At 33.9% G+C, this 21671-nt stretch overlaps 1 pseudogene; it reads right to left on the bottom strand.

Annotated features, from left to right (window-relative positions):
* Positions 1 to 7287: 7287 nt before the first annotated feature.
* The window catches only part of LOC107022007, a 32427-nt pseudogene continuing 18043 nt past the window's right edge, over positions 7288 to 21671 (bottom strand).

The following is a 21671-nucleotide window of genomic DNA, read 5'->3' as shown; positions in this document are numbered from 1 at the left end:
TAAACTAAAGAAACATAGACTATGTCCTTGAATATATGAGGACATACTGAGTCTTGAGAGAGTCAACTTCCCAAGCTTTTCCTTTTAAACCTCCACTTTTCTCCAACCTATACTTATATAGTATAGAAAAGTATGAGGTTAGTACAAACATTGTACTAAGTATGACATTATGCCAAGACACATGTAAAAGAGGACATTTTGGTAGAAACATACAAGTCATACTATTTTGATAAGGTGAAACTTCCATATTTTCAACATAAGAGCATACTTACAGTAAACCCAAACATCACATGAACTACTCCTATCCAAAGTTACCCTAAGTCTCACCTAGGTAAGATATTAAGGGATCGCCTATACAACCCCTCCAATACACACCTAAGATATCCTTAATATTACTCAAGATAAGCATACTTCCTTTAATTTAACAGGTCAACATTCAATACTAAAGACACTAGAGGAACATACATATACTTAGGAACTTCACATAAAATCATCCTTTTAGACAACCCCCAAGTTATACTTAGTGCAATGTTAAAGTAGCATCCCATACTACTACTTCCACTTAGTGCTCCTTAGGAATCACCCTAGACAACGCACATCACATCCATAACTTCATTTACATAGTTCTCATTAATTTTAGACATAAGACTCTAATGTTTCATGAACATAGGCATAGAATCAACATACATCATAAAATTAGTCATAAAGTCACATTACTTCATTAACCTTAAACATATAGTCATCATGCTTCATTTGATCATATAATGACCCATTCATGCATTTCATAAAAGGAGACACCGAGACTCCCTTCAAATACCTACTTGTGCAATGGATAAATAGCGTCCCGTTCCACTATCTACCCTAAGTAGTACACTCTTAAGAAGACTTAGTTCATAAAAAAATCATTTGTGGGGGTTAGCTTTAACCGACATAGACCATGAGAGCTATACATGGAATGATATTAACCCTTACCGGATAAGGGATCCCTACTTGCCTAAGGCAGGGTCATAGACTTTAGCCTTTACATATATGGATTCTCCAATAGTTACACCTGCGAGTGCGCATAGTTAAGTGATAAGGAGATTGCTACTAAGTAACTCATTCTCAACTAACGAGGAGAACTCATCTCAAGAGGTACATTGGATACAACATCTCTACTTACGAAGTGTACCCATCCCTTCTTTCAAATTCTCTCTGTACTAAGCAAAACTCCCCCACAGAATCTTAAACATTCATAGACTATAGGTTAAGGGATAGCTATATAGTACCACATCTCAACTAACGAAGGATACTTATCCCTAGAGGTTACTTTTGAATACCACATATCAACTCACGAAGGGCATCAACCTCTAACCTATCTTGGAATGCTCATTGGGAATAGTGAGGTTGACACTAAGCACTTCATCTCAACTCATGAAGAGTGTTCACCCCAAAATACCACTTTCATAATATAGGAATAGTAGGGATGGTCTAGACACTTCATCTCTACTCACAAAGAGTGTCTACCCTACAAATCTCCCATTTCATTCATAACTTCATTCATACATTCAAAGTGTGTGTGTACATGTGAGAACACCTTTAACATAATCACAACAATCCATAACATTGACTCCTAGTCATGTTCATACCTACATTCATCATACCTCACACACTATCATGCTTTACATATACATAAACTTCATTTAGATATAACATCATCAAGATATATTTTTTAAACCTCTTAAAACAAATCATGCATGTACATCATAATTACCACCTTACTTCACATACTAGGCCTTCAAGACAATACATACATACATACATACATACACACATGCATATACATATACATATACATACATACATATATATATTTCAAGTAAACACCGCCTACAAAGGTGGACCATACCACTCAAGATCATTTCACAATAAGAACTAAGCAAGATTAGAACAACTTACCCTTCATCCAAGACTTTACCACCTTTTCTCAATAGTTTTTAAGGCAGTAGCTAAATCACATTACAACATAAGGAAACCATAGTTCTAACATTATCAAACCATGCACATTAAACCCACTTCATAAGCCAAAAGTTGAGAAATTGAATGAGCATGGGTTCATTGAGTTTTTAACCTTAAAGTCATCAACTAACATTGAATAATATCATGTTACATTCATTTAAACATTTTCATGCAAGACCCATGCTTAGAGTAAAAATTATAAGAGTTTGGAGTTTGAAAACCCTTTTTGAAAAGTCTTTGAATGGGCTCCTTGAATTAAAGAAGAGTCAAGGATGAACTAACATACCTTAATATGAAGAAACCCACGAGAATATGGTGAAGAAAATGTTCAAAACCTTCAACCCTAGCTCAACCTTGAGTTCTAGCTTCAATGGAGTTTGAGAGGGCTTTTGGGAGGGAAGAACTTTTTTGAGGGTTTTGAAATTTTGATTTCTCATTGAGGGTTTGGGGTTTTTGGTTGGGGAATGGGTCTATAATGACCTATAATCAGTATATAACACACCCTCAAAATACCCAAAACACTCCTACACTAAAAGGACCTTTTTAATCAAGTCAAACTTCACTTAAATTTTTGGAATTATCGCTGGGAAACAAATTCGCAACGTGATTCTGTTCCCGCATGATTTTTGAAAATAATTTTTGAGACATGGGGAGCCCGCTACGCGAACCAAAACTTTTGGCTTAAGCTGAACAAAGTCCGCGACGCGGACTAGTTTCACCTAGGTACAAAACCTTGCAGCCTTTAAAGACCCTTAGGTTGGTCCTTGGGGATTTGTGTCCGGGCGTTTTGACACTCAACATATCCCTCTATGGGTTAGTGTCCCACTGATTTTAGACTCCAAAAAACACATAAAAACAAATAAAACACACAAGGACACACTAGCACACACACAAGGCTTGTTTCTGAACGTTTTAACCGTCCCTTGACGTTTGACTTCCAAACTTCACCAACTGACTGCTAATGCTAAAATACATCATTTATTCCTATTATTAAGTTATGAAACACATGCGACGATCTAGTTTGACATATTTCCTTTTGAGGGTCGTAGCAATATATATATATATATATATTACATGTGACAATAATGTTGTATTGACTTGTTTATGTTGCACTAATGGGATATTCGCGTGATCCTACCAGTGCACTGTGGTTGTGTACTGATTCTACACTTGCTCTTAATTTTATTCAGTACAGGACATCTTCACGCGACTGTTGATAGACCTCTCATAGTAGATCACTGATTGGTCCGAGTTCAAGGGTGAGGAACATCGTTCGGGCTGCCAAGTAACTCTTCTTGGTATATGTGCACAATTTCGGACTTAGATATTGTTTTAGTTACTATTTAGTACATTAGAGATTATGTTAGTTGGATATCGTTATACTTGTGGTACATTGACTTTCAGATTCTAGGTTTATTTTTCTGCATTGTTAGTTAGTTATTTGATCCTTATTTAGTAATGAAACCTTGACTTTATGATGTATTTAACTTGCCTTCGTAACTTAAAACCCTCTGTTTTAGATTTCTTGCTTTAGTTCTGGGTCGGGACATCAATAAAATTGTGTAGCTGAAAGAAGGAATAAGACACTATTAGACATGACATGATCAAAGATGGCGCATGCAAATTTCTCCATCTCTTTCTCGGAGATTCATTATTGTTTGGGTCTTACATATTGAACAAAGTGTGATCTGGTCAATGTCTTCCACTCCTTATGAACTTTGGAGTGATCATAAGACAAACCTGAATAATCTACGACCGTGGGGTTGTGAAGTATATATTAAAGATAGTTTGGTAAACTAAGTCCAAAAGGAAAGAAATGTATCTTTATAAGGTACTTTGAACGCTCCAAAGGGTATGTCTTCATCAATGAACTAGAGGAAGCAAGTACTAATGAAATTGTATCATGAAATGTAAGATTTTTGGAAAATAATTATCCTAAAAGGGTGAAATAGATGAAGTTGAACCTCTGTACAAGATGTTGAATTTGGAATATAAGATGATGTTGTCAAACATACTTGATAATTCAATGTATCAAGAAATGATTTCTAGTCCAAGTGAGAGTTATGAATCCCAAAATCCTATAGAGGAATCTGAATTTCAAATTTGTAAGAGTACAAGAAAAATTGTACCTAAACGATCTTGTGAGATTGAAGATTATGTTTTCTTTTTTTATCTTCTGTAATAGAGGTCTTATTGAGCCCTAAAAGGGATTAATGGTTAAAAGTGATGATAGAAGAATTAGAGTCCATGAAAACCAACAAAGCCTAGGATCTAGTCGACCTTCCAAAGGAACGTAAAGCTATTGGGAATAAATGGATTTGTTAAAGTTAAACGTAAATCGGATGGGTCAATAGAAAGACACAAAGCACGATTGGTTGAAAAAGGTTTTACTCAAGAAGTTAGAATAGACTATGAGGAAATTTTTTCACCAGTTATGAAGTTTACATTCTTACAATTACTTTTATCTATTGTTGCACGTTTAGATCTAGAATTACACTAAATGGATGTGAAGACCGCTCTTTTTAATGGAGAATTAAACGAGGAAATCTACATGGAACAACCAGTAGGTTTCGTTGTTAAAGGTCAAGAAAAGAAAGTATGTAAATAAAGAAGATAAATTTATGGCCTAAAGCAATCTTTAAGGCAATGGTATCTAAGACTTCATAAGGAGGTGATGTCATTTGATATCACCATGATCGATGAAGACCATTTTATCTATGTGAAAAAGTCCAATGAAAATTTTGTAATTCCTTCTGTTTACATAGATGATATTTTATTGGCTTGAAGTAATTTGGAGTATGTGAAAACTGTCAAGTCCTGGTTATCAAAATCATTCGATATGAAAGGTTTGGGTGAAGTAGACTATATATTGGGTGTTAAAGATCCAAGGAAATTGTTCCAAGAAATTTTTGAGTTTATCTCAACAAACTTATAGAAAGAAAATATTGGTACATTTTTCGAATGAATAGTTGCAAACCCATAGATAATCATGTAGCAAGGGATGAGACTTTAAGCCTTGAAATGTTTCCAAAGACTAAAAAAGAAAAGAAAGACATGTCTTGAGTTCCTTATTCTACTGTTGTGGGGAATTTGATGTATGCTATGATGTGTACTCGCCTTGACATTTGTTATGTCATGAGTTTAGTTAGAAGGTATCAATCCAATTATGGAAAATATCATTAGAAAGAAGTAAAGATAATATTCGAATACTTGAAGGGAACTACAGATCATATTCCATTGTGTTATAGTAGATATGATTTATTCATAAGAGCTTATACCGATGCTGATTGGGCTGGTGACCGAGATGATACAAAATCAACATTCGGTTATGCTTTCTTACTAGACGGTGGTGTCATTTCATGGAAAAGTAAGAAGCAAACTTGTACAGCTCTTTCAACAATGGAATCTGAATTTGTGTCTTGAGCGTCACAATACAATAATTTGTTCAGTTAAAGAAATTCTTTGAACATTTAAGTATTGCAAAGAATTCTAAGGGTCCCATGATTCTATATTGTGATAGTCAAGCGGCTATCGCGTACATAAAGGATCATACGTGTCACAGTAAGACCAAACACATCGATATCAAGTATAACTTTGTGATAGACATAGTGGCAAGTAGAAAAATAACTTTGCAATACATTCTACACGTGAAATGATAGTTGATCCTTTTACGAAGGCCATCTCTAGAGACTTGTTTGAAAAACATCTTAAGGCTCTAGGTTTACTAAGAGTATGATTATATTTCAGTATTGTAAAATGACTTGATTGTTATAATATTCTTTTCTATAGAAAACTATTGAATTCATGTTCAAATGTAATATGCATGTGATATTTTATAAGAAGTAAAGTGTGCCGAACAGGTCGCGTGATTGGCTCTCTCACATGAGAAATTACCTCTACATTGAGAAATGTGAAGAGATGAATTTCACCACCATATTATGACTTGTTTTATGAGCCAGCAAAAGTTTCTCTAAGAAAATGAGTTTAAGGATTACAAGAAAAAAAGAAAGTTGGGTTAAATATCTTGAGGTGTTTAGAGCAAGGTATGTACAATGTTGAATAATCAATAGAATGAGACACATATACCAATTTAAGGTGTAAACATCGTATCACGTGTTTCATACCATGTGTGCTTAGCGATCAATGGGTCAATTAAAGAATATTTCCTGCTTCTTCATTGTGTGAGACCCAGAAAAGTTTAAATGGTTTTTCAATGAAATACCCTTTGACCTTTCGCTGTTTCTTGAAGTTTCAATCGATGATGCTACTTTAGAATGTTACTAATAGCCATGAGTGACTCGGCAATGCAGTACATGTCTAGGAAAGAAGTAGATATTGAACGAATAGATGCGAGTATAAAGGAAAGACGATTGATTAAATAATAAACTTGTATATATAAGTCGGCTATTGCATTTGAGTGTAGTTGTTTGTATAAGTTAAACATGAACTCGAGTTCACATCTTCAAGAGGTTGATGAATCGAATAAGTAACTACTGAAGTAGTGAATGAAGTATGGGGTATTGTGAGTAATAATGTCCTCAAAATAATAATGAATTCTTTCCACAAGTGATTGGATTCTTAGGTAGGACTTGTAAAACCTTAAAGGTAACCTCTTTATGCTCATAGGTCGCACGAGCTATTAGTTGTATGAATTGTGTATTTGATTGATATAATCTTGACTTGGGTCTAGTCCATCATGTGTAGAGTGGGAGATGAAAGTTTTGGATTGTGGGTCGCCTATGTGGACCGACCTGATCCGACCAGATCTAGTTTATGTTTTATCCAATTAATTAAATAAGTATTTAATTTGGGTAATTCATTTTAAAAGGATAAGGCAGAACAACAACTAATCAACCTCTTCTTAAAAGACTCCTAGTCGGAGAATTTTGAAAGATACCTGAAACCTGAAAAAGTTGAGAGCAAAACGTGTGAAATAGAAAATTAAAAATAAGCAATTAGTTAAGAAACATAGAATTGAGTTTCTCAGACTAATAAATCAACACAAAAAGTAGACTTTTAGTTTGTGAACAAAGATCTCTATTTCCTAGTGATTTAAAGAGGGACTTGAGTGCAGTCTTGTCAGAGAAGCAAAATCAACGAGTTCCATTGCAAATTACAAGATACACATCTTGATATTGGTTTGCCTCATATTTCCTTCAATTAATGCACTAGAATTCGTTACTAATAAAATAAAACTAAGAGAAACACAATTAATAAAACATAAAAATTGACAGATGCTTGAAATAAACTAGTAAGCATTCAACTGTAGCCGAATACATGAATTACTAGTTACTTAACGGAACCCGTGAAAGATAAAACAATCTGTATAGTTGTAAGTATGAGAAATATGATGGTTTCCATAGCTGAAGCTCCTACTTAAGGACTACTAAAATAATTGTGTTTCAAATTTGCCTTCACTATGTTCCATGGTTTTTCACTATATTCAATTGCTTGTTTGAATTCCTCATTTTAATAGAAGTCGGGATACGTCAAGGCCCCATTTCCAAATTTGTTGAAGAGACTAGCCACGTTTTTGTCGTCTCCCGTCAAGTTCATTATGATTCCTTTTTGGCGAAGCAAATTCACATCTTTTTTCTGATTCGATAAGTTTGCCCACGATAGCAACATAATTACTGAAATATTAAGGTCGTACATTAGATGATTGTTGCTCATAAGCAATGAGATTTCGCAAGATGGTTTTTGTATCTTCATCGACTTGAAAACAAGGGATTTTCATCAATCCATATTTGAAATTTGTATCAAATAAAATTGTCTTCATACCACTGACCTTTGCAAAGCTAACTCCAGCTTCGGAAAGCTCTGTTGCATTTGCCATAACCTTATACATTTTTTTATCATTTGAATTTTCGTTGGTATTAATCCCACTAAATGAAAATATGTGTAGTAGATGAAGTAAATGTTTAACCTTTTTAGCATGCCATTGAAATAGAAGTACCACAAATTATTCACCACTATTGCCAATGATAATTCGCTAACTCCCTTTGTCATGGAATAAAGCTTGTTGAGGACGAAGAAAGGAAGTTGGTTTTCTGGTAACGTCAAGTCCCGAAATATGTAATTTGCACGTTCCTCAATGATAATCATTTTAGATCCATGATTGATTCCACAACTCTCTCGAATAAACTCAACTATAAAATAACCGTCAAGCAATAACATTGCGAGAAAATCATAATTCACGTGCTCTTTTATATCTTTGTAACACTTTAGTGCTTGATCCTTTACTTTATTCAATTCATTGATGCGATTATTCAAATCAAGCCCCTCCTTCCGTCCAAGAAATCATTGTAGTACAATAGTTTGTGCTTGTCATTGGACCAAGTCAAGGATTTTCCCTATGGTAAGGACCATAGAGACCATCTTTGGTGTATACGCATCTGGATTTGATTCACGTAGCCCCACATTTACTTTGATATCGTACACGATCACTAGATGAAATATCTAAATATTTAAACATATCATCAATTATGTTTTTTATCTCCTTTATCTGTAACGGAAAATGTTAATTACATATTCTCTTAATACTTTCAACTATGTGTTCAAGAAAAAAAAAGTGGTACTTGTTTACGCATATTTTGTTATGAAACTATAGAATAAGAAGAAGAAAATAAAGAGAAGAGAAAACTTATTATTTTTCTTGAGGGATGATTTTACAATGTAGAGGAGTCCTTTATTTATAGAGAAAATCTAACTTGGTCCCCAAATAGGACTCTTAACCATATCCTAAAAGTACTCAACATGATAGACATTCACTATAATACAAATACTTTATAACATATTTATCCTTTTCGTTAACATGATTAATTAAAAGAAGTAACCTCAAAAAAAAATTCAATTTTAAATTGACGACGTACCTCACCCAATATTTTCTTTATTCCTCCAAACCAAACTCAAATTAAAAACCCAAAAATGTAAAATAATTGTTAGAAAATAGTCTCAAACATTCTATATTTTACTGCCAAAAAACGGTGGGCTAATGAAATAAAAATAAATTTATATAGCTGATGAGAGAGACCTCATATATTTCAGTTTCATTAATGGTGTAATCCCTCTTTCTTGAAAGCTTATTCCTACAAAAGATACATTTTTTTTTACTTCAATTCATACATAACATGACTATTATTAATGTCATGCAAAGCAATACATTTCATCCTAAATTAATGGCAATTTGAGAAAATATTGGTTGTACATGTATTAATTATGTAGGAAATAATATTTTTCTAAAAAAAGATACATATATTAATGATTAAGATGCATAGAGGTAGAGTTGTACGCTTGCTAGTAGCGTTATAGGGGATACAACATGGTCATAGCTTTTACAATTATCAGTAGAAGTATTAGTTATTCTACATTCTATCCTTCATAATATAATATAATATACAGATTTTCTCATAACTTGTACATGTATTACTTTTACAGATTCGAATCCTAAATGGGTAAATCATAAAATATGCTTAATTAGAAGAATATTTACCATCATGACACTATAACCTTTTTGACTTAATATAACATTTTTTTTGGAATTGAATAAGTTGCAGAGTTTATCTTAGCGCTTCGCTTCCTCCTTTTTTTTTCTTTATTCTTCTTCGGTCTTCTTTGTCTCCTCTTTTTTTTTCTTTCCTCTTTTTTTATATCCTTTTCTTTATTCTTTGTAATTTTCATTTAAATAACTAACCTCAAATTAATTGTATATTTCACTATTTTTCTCACAAACTTAAAACTATCCAATAGGATAAGCATCTTCTCCCATAAAGAGCTTAATAAGGAGTCATTTGGATGCTACATTGGCAACTACCTTTCAAATCAATCACACAATCCCTCAACATATCATCAAAGTTATGAATAGTGTGGTACGCTTGCTCATCAGTCTGAGGATGAAAGGCTCTTAGGTTCACCTTTGAACCCAAGACTTTTTCGAATGACTTCTAAAACATCAAAGTAAATTTTTCACCTCTATCTTATATAATCAAAACAGGGACTTATGCATAAAATCACTTAATTTCTCTACCTTTTAGTTAAAAAACTTCAAGATTTAAAAGGTGATTTAATTTCTACTACTATATTATGACAAATTGGAAATAACACTAATCAGTATCAAGCATGTAAAACAGTGATTTGGTTAATGTCCAGGGCTGCAACTTTTATCGAGAATCATCCAATCAATATCATTTATATGAGCAATTATCAACTATCAAATAAGTGAATCACAAAGTTAGATGTATAATCATGGTCTCCAAACCTATGATAGACTATGATAAATAACATCATAACTACATCGTTGAGCGAGGATAAAATGAATTAAATACAGAGCATTATGATATCTTCCTAGATGGTGATGAAATCAAGTTTTCTAGGTACATCTCTATCCTAAATACAAATTAAACCTTGTTATTAAGAATTAATCATGCTCTTTATGCCCTACATTCTATCCTCTTATTCCTCTCTCGAGTTTAGTTTGGACAATAGATTTATTTCAATGATGATTAGTCACAAAATACAAAACCAAGAACATAAAAAGATTTATATGATTATTGACATTCACTCAAAAGCAAAATCAATTAAGTATATTCATCATGTATCCACAACCCTAGAACCAAGGTAGTTAGCTACTCATAATCTGATAATCGATCCAACAATGTTTTTTGAATCATCAAGAGATTGAAAAGAAAAGAAATTAGGAGATAACCCTAAAACTGATGAAAATGTACTCCAAAGTCGTTGTTCTTCAAGTCCTAGAACAAAATATTTAATAAAGTAAAATAATGACCTATTCATCCTAAAAGTTGAAACGACTAAACTAGGACCTCGTGGCACGATACAGAGAGGCTTCAAGGTTTTGATTCATGGCATTTTAAACTAGGACCTCGTGGCACGAGAACTCCATGGACTGTTCTGCCCGATATCAAAGAAAATGTACTCCTCAAGGACGCGCTTGCTACACGGAGGGTCTTGCCTAAATTCTTAATTTCTAAAGACAAAATATATCGTGGAGAGGATATTCAACTGCATTAGTGTTTTTTCCTCCAATTTCCTCCTTGCTCTCTTTTGACTTGGATCCTCTATGTTCTTCCATTGTGCATTTTTGCGCCGGTTTCTCAAATTAAGATCTCCGACAAAGCTAATCATGTTGGTTGGCTCATAGAAAACTAAAAAACTCTATTATACTACAAAGAAAAATCCAAACTAGGCATAAATGTCGGCATAATTAGCATTCTGGGCATGTAAAATATGTCTAAGGTCAGTACCCCACACTTAAAGTTTTGTCATCCTCGAACAACTTACTAACGACTTCTAGACATAGTCACTGCTATGGTTTTTGAGACACTTCAAAAATCAAAGATGTTCTAGAACCTAAAATAAGTTCTATAAGGTTTAGACACTATTTTAAGGTCCATTTTCATTAATATAAGTCATTTAGAAAGTCTAGAAACCAAAAAACGTCCAAGAACGTCCATTCTGTTCGAAAACTAGTTCAAGGATGTACTAGCGTGGCTTAGCCTATTTGACTAGCTTTTCGGAGTTGGAAAATGAGGAAAATTGGTAAAAGGGTGTCTAACATGTATTAGAGTTAATTTAAAGTCGAAACTTCCAGGAACGACTCCCCAAGGACCAACCAAGGGCCCTTGAGAAGGACCCTTGCATTTTAGGGTCAAAGGATTGTCCAACGGAGTGTGCACAGACTTGTGCCATCGACGGGGCATCGATGTCCACCGTCGATGGAAAATTAGAAAAAACCTTGGAAGGTTAATTTTGAATATTCTCTAAAATCATTGATGGATATGCAGCACGGAAGGGGGCACTGGTCATCGATTGAACAACGATCTGTCGATCGTGGTATCGTCTATGATGACTGGTTTTTACTGCACGTTTTCACTTAGGTTAATTAATTAATTGGCTTAGTTAGGAAGTTAATCATGGGTTAGGGGAGGTCTAATTAAGTTGTTTAACCCCTATATAAATCCCTAACCTAATTAGCCTTACCTAAACTCTGATGATTTACAAACCTAAAACTCTCTTCCTTCTCTCTTCTCTCTCTCTAGTGAAGAACTCCACTGAAGACCAAGCTAGGGGAGGGTTTAAGGGCTGAAAATAGTCAAGATTATCCATAAATCTTCATCAATTAGTAAGGTATGGTATCTCTTTCACCTTTGAGACCTCTTTCCTCAAAGGGTTTCATTAAATTGATTTCAAAAGTTGGGTTTTCAAGTGTGTTTTCATCCAATACGAAATTGATGTTGTGAATTGATTTGATTATGATTTTTTTGGGTATTATGAATATATTAACATGTATTTTAACTCAATTATTTTATATCTTGATGAATTGGTTTAGTTTGTAGAAGATGAGCTTTAACCCTAGGTTGTGATCTTGATATGAATTGTATCATATTGGTTCAATTGAATTGGTTATTGGTTGAATTACGATTAGACGATATAGTTGTATCGCTCATGACTAAATTAGGATGAATTATAGTCCTATCATCCTAGTTTGTGAGAAGTTTATCTAGGTTTTGGAGTATGTTGTTTATTGACCTAACTATCTTATCTTAAGCTATGAACTAGTAACGTATTGTGATGTAGTGATTCAATTAGCCTTGTTATTATGTTGGTTATGGTTATATGATGATACTAAACCCTAAAAGGGTTAGGTTTAAGGGTTGATGGTAAGACCTTGATGATGAATTATGAAAGAGACTTGGTAAGTCTTGTGATCCCTATTCTTTACATCAAATTATGGTTAATTGTGATAAAGTCATGATATTGTATTGGATTTTGTCTTACATTAAGATTGATAGGGTTGGTATGATGTTGAATTGAAATGTCTTGACTATGATTTGTGAGGTGTTTTCTAAGATGTAAATGTTATAAGGATGGTGAATGATTTACCAATGTGCCTTATCATGAAGTGATATGTAAATGTGTTTACCTTACTTATATAAATAGTAATGAAAGGATTATACTCATGCAATTCTTATTGAGCTATGATGATGATGACGATAATTATAGAAGGGTTAGACCCTATAAACTACATTAAGTTACGATGATTAATAAATACATTAAAAACATTTCAAAAAGGGACTTAACTTAGCATAGAGTGAACTTGACAATGGGACGTGATGACTTTCCTAGAGGAAGATTCACCCTATAGTTCCACATGTGTTGTTGACTCCCCAATGATGGATACTCATTCATTGGATTCCCATGAGAGGATCCCCAAATTGCAATGTGGTATGTAGAGGGATTTTACCTATCTTCTAGTTGTTGAACTATGTTGCACCATAGAAAAACTAGCTAGTGGATCCACCTAGAAAGCTACGTTAATGTTTGGTTTTACTTTGGCCGGTAGACCACCCTACATCGGTGTAAGGTTTTACAACACCGGATTCAACACTTAGCTTTTGTGGTCTATATCGGTTAAGGCAAGTGTTCCCTAAACTAAAATGAAGTAATGAACTACAAACCAACTAAGGTGACTTGAGAGGTTGAATTAGATTAGGTAGAGGTATGGGACTCTATCTATTTCTTGCACTACTTTTCCTTGAAGTGAACTTTAGGAGGTTGTTGTTATGTATGTATATGCTTATAATGATACATGATATGTATATGATGAACTTGCACATTGTTGATATTATATGTTGATTAGTTTCACTTATGAATATGTGTTGGTCTACATTGTTAAAGTCCGATGATATATTCTCTGAAATGTCATGCTATGTGAAGTGGGATGTTGGTCATGATTCCTGTTGAGTGGCTTGATTGAGTAAGGTTATGGGGCTTTGCCTGGTCATTGCACTTGATGACTTGATAGGGGTTCGTGTGTAATTGTCTTGCTTTGGTTATATTATAATGAACTCTTATTCATACTTGTGGTTATTTATGACTTTATTATAGAGTTACATGACTATGTGTTAAATTACATGATTTGCATGTTGACATAAATAGATTTGATGTGGTTGGTCTTGTGATGTACATGCCTATGACTTAATGCATATGTCCAATTGATTATTATGGTCTTGTCGAATGTGCATAGAGGTTTTCAAAGTCAATTACATATTTAATGAAATGTCCCTTTTAAGCCTGTTTTCATGATATGTGTGCATATGATCTCATACTTAGTACAAGTGGTGTATTAACCCCATTTCTTCCTTTTACCTAATATTTTAGATCTCGGTCGTTGAAGGGCTTTTCGAGAAAACTTTGAAAAAGACTTGCAATTCTTAATCATCCATGTTGGGTAGGTGGGTCTTCACTTTCTGAGGGAAATGCCACTATCAAGCCGAGAAAACTTTGAAAAAGACTTGCAATTCTTAATTATCCAAGTTGGGTAGGTAGGTCTTCACTTTTTAAGGGAAATGCCACTATCAAGCCTATGATGTTGCTTTAGTATTAAGACTCTTATGTTCTTTCCTTTTTAATTGTATGATCAATATGTGGTCTTGATTCATTGATGTATGGGCTAGGACCAAATTGTATTCTTGTTAGATGGTTATGAGATGAGATGACTATTTGAGACTATGTTATATTCTATATATACATGTGCAATAAAATCAGAACACTAAGTAATCTTCATACGAAGGGTCTATGTATACTCGATATATATATAATATGTGTATGTAGAGATATATGTAAATCTCAATATAAGTAGTAAAAAGTTTGAAGTTTCCGCTAAATTTGACCTATGAATGTAATGATGTAAACTGAGAGGCTAGTCTTAGTCCTCAAAGAGGACGCCGACGCAGGTTACGTCTAGGGGGTATTCCGGATGTGACAGTTTTGTGCATCCACTACCATCTTCCAAGGATCTGCTCAAAACTCACACCAGCATGTTTTCATCCATAATACGCATGACTCATGTAGATGACTTGACAACTTGTTTCAACCAACACATTCAACAATATATGTACCACTACTTATCAACTATTCTTTATATAACAAGTGCCCCTTACTACAAGGAATAGTCCACACACTTAAGTTAGCCAATTGAATATACTTTAAGGACTTTGAAGACAATATTCACTCTCACTCAACAACAACATCACACATGCATGCAGTTAGAACCATAAGCTCTCACATTATGTACATCTCTACTAATACAGTGCAAAATGCTCAAAATCAAACAAGACTTGTTCTGTTTGTAATGTAGGCTTATGTTAACGAAGGATTCGTTTAGATAAAATTAGTGAATTTTCCTCCCTGATGCACTATATTCAGCTTTCCTCTTACATTTAAAACTTTCTCTTTTTGTTGACCCCCCTCCTTCTCTATATGTTTCCTCTAGTGTTACCAACTTTGCCTTTGTTACTCATTTTCCCCTTTATTTCTTCGATATTAATTTTAATATACTCAACCATAGACACCCTTGACATGGAGATTTCTCTTGAGTTAAGTTGCACAGTGCCATTTTTAGGTCGAGGCCATCATCAAGGTATTCACTAAGTTAGCCACCTTCAAGTTGGGTCTCTCCTAGTGTAAGTGCACGATGTCCTAAGGACCAAGGCCAATATTATATTCACAATCGTGGGGTATCGTTTTACCTTTTCTTTCATTCTTCTGCAACAATTACACATTTCCACCCTATATACTCTTTCCACTATTTTTACCTTTCATCCTAAAAAAGTGCATTAAGGATTGAGATTAAAACTACTGTATCAATATAAAGGGAGTCGGATTATTATGTAGGTTAGAACAAAATTAAGGTTATAAGTCTCAATTGGGTTATACTAGTGATATTTATTTCTTAACAGGCTCCAATTTCAAACACTTCAAAGAATTCTCGATATTACCTCTCAAACATAATGCCAGTTGTATTTCGCTTTAATAAAAACATGGGAATGTTCTAGACTCAGGTGCAATCAGGGATATCATAAAAAAACTCACCGTTCATGGCACAAGTAATATTCAGAATGGATCAATACAACACACAATCATATCATGCACAAGGTCATATTAAGCTTAAGTTGTATTGTCCTGACCTGAGAGATGCCCTACTCGTAACACGAAATATTCGACCTCGAAGAGGTCTTATTCAAGCCTTTAGCATTTCATGAACATTAAAGAATAAAAATAGCGGAAAATTTTTCTTTAACAATCAAATACTTTATAAAATGTAAGTATATATGACTCTATGTCTCAAACCATCTATAATATTTAGACTTTAGTCTCTTTTAATACAACTTAGGGACATGACCCTTACATAATCTAAAAAACATAAAGTAAAGACATAAGTGAACAAGGTAGGTTCATCCTCGAAACATTAAGGACTCCCCAAGACTTTATTCCCAAGCTCCTTAAAAACCTATCTTCCAAGTATATGACACCACCTCTCCAAAATCTACAGTTCATAGAAAATGTAGAAGAAGGGGTTAGCACAAAAGTACTAAGTACGAAAGCCATGCATAAAAACCATTTGAAACATGCTTAAACGGACATTTAGTTTAAACCATGCTTTATGCACTTTTGAACATCATTCTTTAAAAGAGTTGGAGAACATACGCAATAAATATCTTGTATATAGTTGATCAAAGCACAAATATAACAACATCACCAAGGATTCTTCTCAAATCCTAGTCATAATGAACATAACATCTAATACCAGACATAGTACACAGACATGGTCACATATCAAGATCACAACATCACAATAGAACAACAAAAGTAACCATAAGATCCACTGGTGCAATCCATAAATAGGGTCCATAGTCCAATCTACAATAAGTGTCACTTTTAAGCAACCAAGATCAAACTTACAACACATTAGTCTCATGCATCACTAATGCATAATAATAAAGAGGCATTCATAATCACTTGTCACATATTAAGGAATTGTAGATCATATCATACACCTATTATTTTATGCCACAACTCTTAATACAATTGAACTACACCATATATACTTTAGAACTCTACTTGTGCCATGTATGATTGGTATCCCATAATACCCCTCACTCTACTTGTGCCATTGTTCATTGTTCATGCAACACATTCATATCATACATCTTAGTCATATTTCATATCACAAGCAAACCATCCCCACAAGTCCTTCATAAGCTCACTTGTGCAATGTATATATGAAGTCATATACCCCAACATATACCAAGATAACTCATCAAGAAGTAATAAGCATATTAATATACTTCATTAATCATCATAATAAGTAACCCAATCATAACATAATTTACAATTAACCATGCATGAAGAACTCTCACAATCACCCCTCATAAGACCAACTTATGCAATGCATACGTAACGTTCCATAATATCACCTACTCTAAGTAGTATCCCTCAAGAATCCTAGTTAGAATTCATGTTCTTATGTTCGTTCACATTTTGTGCATTTGGGGAACTTTTTCATAACCTATATAGAATATGTGAGCTACATGGAATTCGATGTTTACCTTCAACACATAATTAAGAGTAACCTAATTTCCAAGGTAGGCCATACATTCATGATGGAGTGTATGTGGATAGACTAGATAAGAGTCCTATGGGAGCACATAGTTATTGAACTATGAGATTTCTACTAGAAACCATATACTTACTAATAGGCAGGTTTCTATCTCCTGAGACATCATAGTGTTAACCTCCCTTACTTTGTGAAGGAACACCTCTAATTTTCATATTCACTTTATGCTAAGATCAATTCCCTTTTTAAAGTATCTTTAATCCTTTACTTGATCATTAGTTCATAATGTAAGCCTTAGGGACATAGTCCCTCATATATCATTTATCTCAAGGTTTTCAAGACGCGAATGACCTTTCATCATAGAACCAAACATCATAGAACCAAACATCATTTTAGAATATATATTTCGTATCATAGTCTAATAGTATTCATGAGATTTTCCTTTTATTCAACATATCAACACTAGCATGATCATCTCATAATATTAATGTTCAAAATATGGTCATATTTTCATAGTCATGTACATTTCATGCATAATTGTATGTATAGGTGCATATCAGAATTAGCCTTTCAATTGACACCATAAAAACGTCATATTCATATTGATTAATGGAGTGTATGTGTGTGCATAATTTTCCATCGAATGGTACAACAACAATAACATTATCATTATAAGTACTTCTCCTAAAAGGGATCACAAAATTTATATCATACCAAAACTCAAACAAAATTCACATATATTTCATTTAAGGATATTATACCATGTAGATCAACCCATCTAATATTAATTACAATAGACATGAATACAATCATATGGGTAAGGTCCTTCCACAATAGCACCTCATGCAACTCAACATATAGACCATACCATGTTCATAACATATTATTCATATCTATATGTAGGGTTGTAGGGAAGAGAAACCTTATCTCAACAATACAATTCATACTAACAATTAAGTACTGCCACAATAATTGGATCAAACCATTCATAGAAGGATATATAATAAGATAATACCTTCACCATTGGTAGATCAACAATTTAGTAGAAGACTACTTACCAATTTAAAACATTCATTCATAGCCTTCAAGGCTCTGTTCAAGATTTACCCTAATTTCTTGATTTTCATATATTATATAGGATAACATCATAATACAATAATTAAGTGCATAATATCACGCTATATTGTTAACCTTCAATCATCTTCCAACACAAGCTAGGGTTTAGAATTGAGAAAGAAGGTGGAAATATGGGTCTTTGGGAAATTCATTCAAAAACCATAAGCATTACTTGGAGTCATCCTTAAATATCCATATATAATCATAATTATTCAATTTAGGTCAACCAAAGGTAGTTTAGAAAGATACCCATGAGTTTGATTGAAAATCTAGAATTTGGGATGTTGACACCCAATTTTGACCCTTCCTGATAGAAATTAATTCACGAGTTTCTTAAATTCCTAATGAGTTAAAATATTTGATTTTATAAGACTCCATTGTCTTCTCAAATCATTATAAAGTATATTTAACCGACTTTATAGTTTATAAGCGATATATATTTTATATGTTTTTGTATAATAATTTATTTCATAAAATATTTGAAAACCGTCTCTGTTTTACTTAATGTGTTTTAAATTAATTTGTCTAAATCAGTATCTTATATTTTGAGTCTTTAGTTTATGGTTGTGTTAGCTATTTTTATCTGGTTAAGGTTTAATAAACTCGTTAATTAACTAATGTCGATTCAAGTTTATTTTTTTAGACTAGATCGCTAGCCAACTAAATTTGGTCACATCTATTTTATATGGGCCGTGAAAAATTTTTCCCCTTTCTGCTCAACTATCCAGCAAGACCAAATCGGAAGCCCAATCCCAGCAGATCCAACTCCTCTAATTTATTTCGACCAAACTCCCGTAGCCCAACATTAACAAAATCGGCAGCCCATTTTTCTTGCATTTTTTAGGACCGAATTCGGGCACCTTTTACATTTCTAGCTCAACCCATTAATTCAACCAGAATTCAAACAGCAATTCAATAAAAGAAAACCTAGAAAACAACTTCTGAATCATATTCCTAGGACCAAATATCCCTAACTCTTGACACGACCCAAACGTTTTTCTCCCCAAAATGAAATCTAGCAACGTTAGTTACCAAAGAAAAGAATACACAGTTTTATCTCTCAATAATAGCAGACGACAAACACGGCATGATAGACGGAGAGATGCGTGAATGACACCAGTGATCCTGTATACGAATGAGACTCTACGGAAAGCAACTCATAGCGTCTATGCGTATGACGTCCCTCCTTGTAATTTTCCTCATTCCCTCTCCAATAATAGTGTCATTGGAGGCACGGCAGCAAAAAGCACCAGAACAGGGACTCGTCTTCGTCCTTACGTCGTTAGGATCGAGCCACATCAACCAGCCAAGACAAGCAATTGATCTGAGCCCTCTATGTGATTATTTCGTCCTGATTTTCAGGGATTCGGGACGAATCTCGTACAGACCAATCTGCCCCATTATTTTTCTTTTGAATTTTGAATATGGGAAGGGTGAAGGAATTCTCGTTTTGCTATTGCTTCGTACTAAAAATTCCCGTTCCCCCCCAAGGGTTTGACCTATTTCCTCCCATATATATACTCTCTCTAGTCACTATTCCGAGGAGGCTTTTTTCTTGGGAGGCTTTTCTTGGAAATTTTCTGTAGAAAACACAAATTGAGTGAAATTTTGGGCAAGATATACAGAAAAGTATAAGATATAGGCAAAAAACAGGGGAAGGATTTTTCCTCTTCTCCTTTCCTCTTTATAGCTTTGAGTTTGTTGTTTCATTCCGAATATCTTGGATGCCACTCGAGTCATTATTCGACGGCTGACGTTTGGGTTTATTATAATAGTGGTGAAGTCTCCTACTCGTTTGTCTTAGTTGCTGCACCTAAAAAGGTAAACTCCGTTTAACACCTTCATTTATCTTAGCGAAGATGTCGTTAGTTCGTGGGTTGAGATCAGTTCTTGTTTTCTTCTGTTGTAATTTGCTCTGTCTATTTCATGTCTTAATGATTAGTGGCATCAACTCTACATTTCTTTCACTATGGATTTCATTTTGACTTTGTTTCTCATTTGCGCATCCGAAGTATCGAATTAGAACTATATCATCACTATAGTATCATGTCTCAAATGCCTTTATCATGTTCCTTACTATGTCGTTGTCGTTATGTACCCAAGTTTTATTTGATTTCGTTAAATAGTGAAGTTTGTCCAGAGTGGTGTAATTCCAAGTATTAAAATGGATTGATATTTTGGATAATTATAGATTAGTTACTTTTCTTCTTTGTATATTATTTTCGTAGTTGGAGACACTCACTTCTTAATAGGATGCAATCTTGGTTTAAGTTAGTGTTTCCTCCTTACCTTTATCATAATAAATGATGCTAAAAAAAACTATTTTTGCCTTAAGTTACTGAAGGTTGGCTCTAAATATTTTGTATAGTGTTGGTTTTTATTTGTTCAAAGTCATAGAGTGGTTTTATAGCATTTTGGTACAACTTTGTTAAGGCTTTTTTTGAAAATAAATGGTTCTAAATTAATGCCTATTTACATTAATTCCCAGGTCATCTGCATTAATATTCTTACCACCTTTCATGCACATGTCTGTTTGTTTTTCTTTTTAATATTAAAAGTGCAATAATGGTGATTTTCTTTGTGAATTACTTGAGGTTGTTGACTCGTTCTTTCTGGCATGCATAAGTAATTAGTTCATCATTTTATCATAGGCAGTGTTCTAGTAATGTATAGCCGAGGGTATAAATATTTATGTTGCTTAAATGATTACATTGATTAGGCTTCAAAGTTGTTACATGTTGCTATTCTTTCTAATCTTAGTTCTCACAGTAGTCTGATATACAGTGGTTTCACGGTATAATTAATGCTTTTTCCTTAAGTTTAGTGCGTCCAAAAGCCCTTTTTGTGCTAATTTTGATACAAGTTTCTCTTTGTTTTGCAGGAAATCTGTCCAAAGCCAAATGCGGAGATTTTGAGAGAGAAATGCAGAAGAGACCACCTACGGAGCTTATGACGGTCCGTCATGCCTGTGACGGTCCGTAGGTGGCAGCGTAGAGAAGCTGCTGAAGGAAGATGGGGAAGTCTGACAAGTGTGGGATTACGAAGCTTGTGACGGTCCGTCATGGCCATGACGGTCCGTCCTGCAGGTTCGTCGTGAAGATCAGAGAAGTGATCCCAGTACCCAGATTCCAAGAGTTAA

This window comes from Solanum pennellii, chromosome 6 (genome assembly GCF_001406875.1).
Source record: "Solanum pennellii chromosome 6, SPENNV200".
Classification (NCBI taxonomy): domain Eukaryota; kingdom Viridiplantae; phylum Streptophyta; class Magnoliopsida; order Solanales; family Solanaceae; genus Solanum; species Solanum pennellii.
The sequence above is the reverse complement of the archived record's forward strand: the minus strand, read 5'-3'. Positions and strand labels throughout refer to the sequence as shown.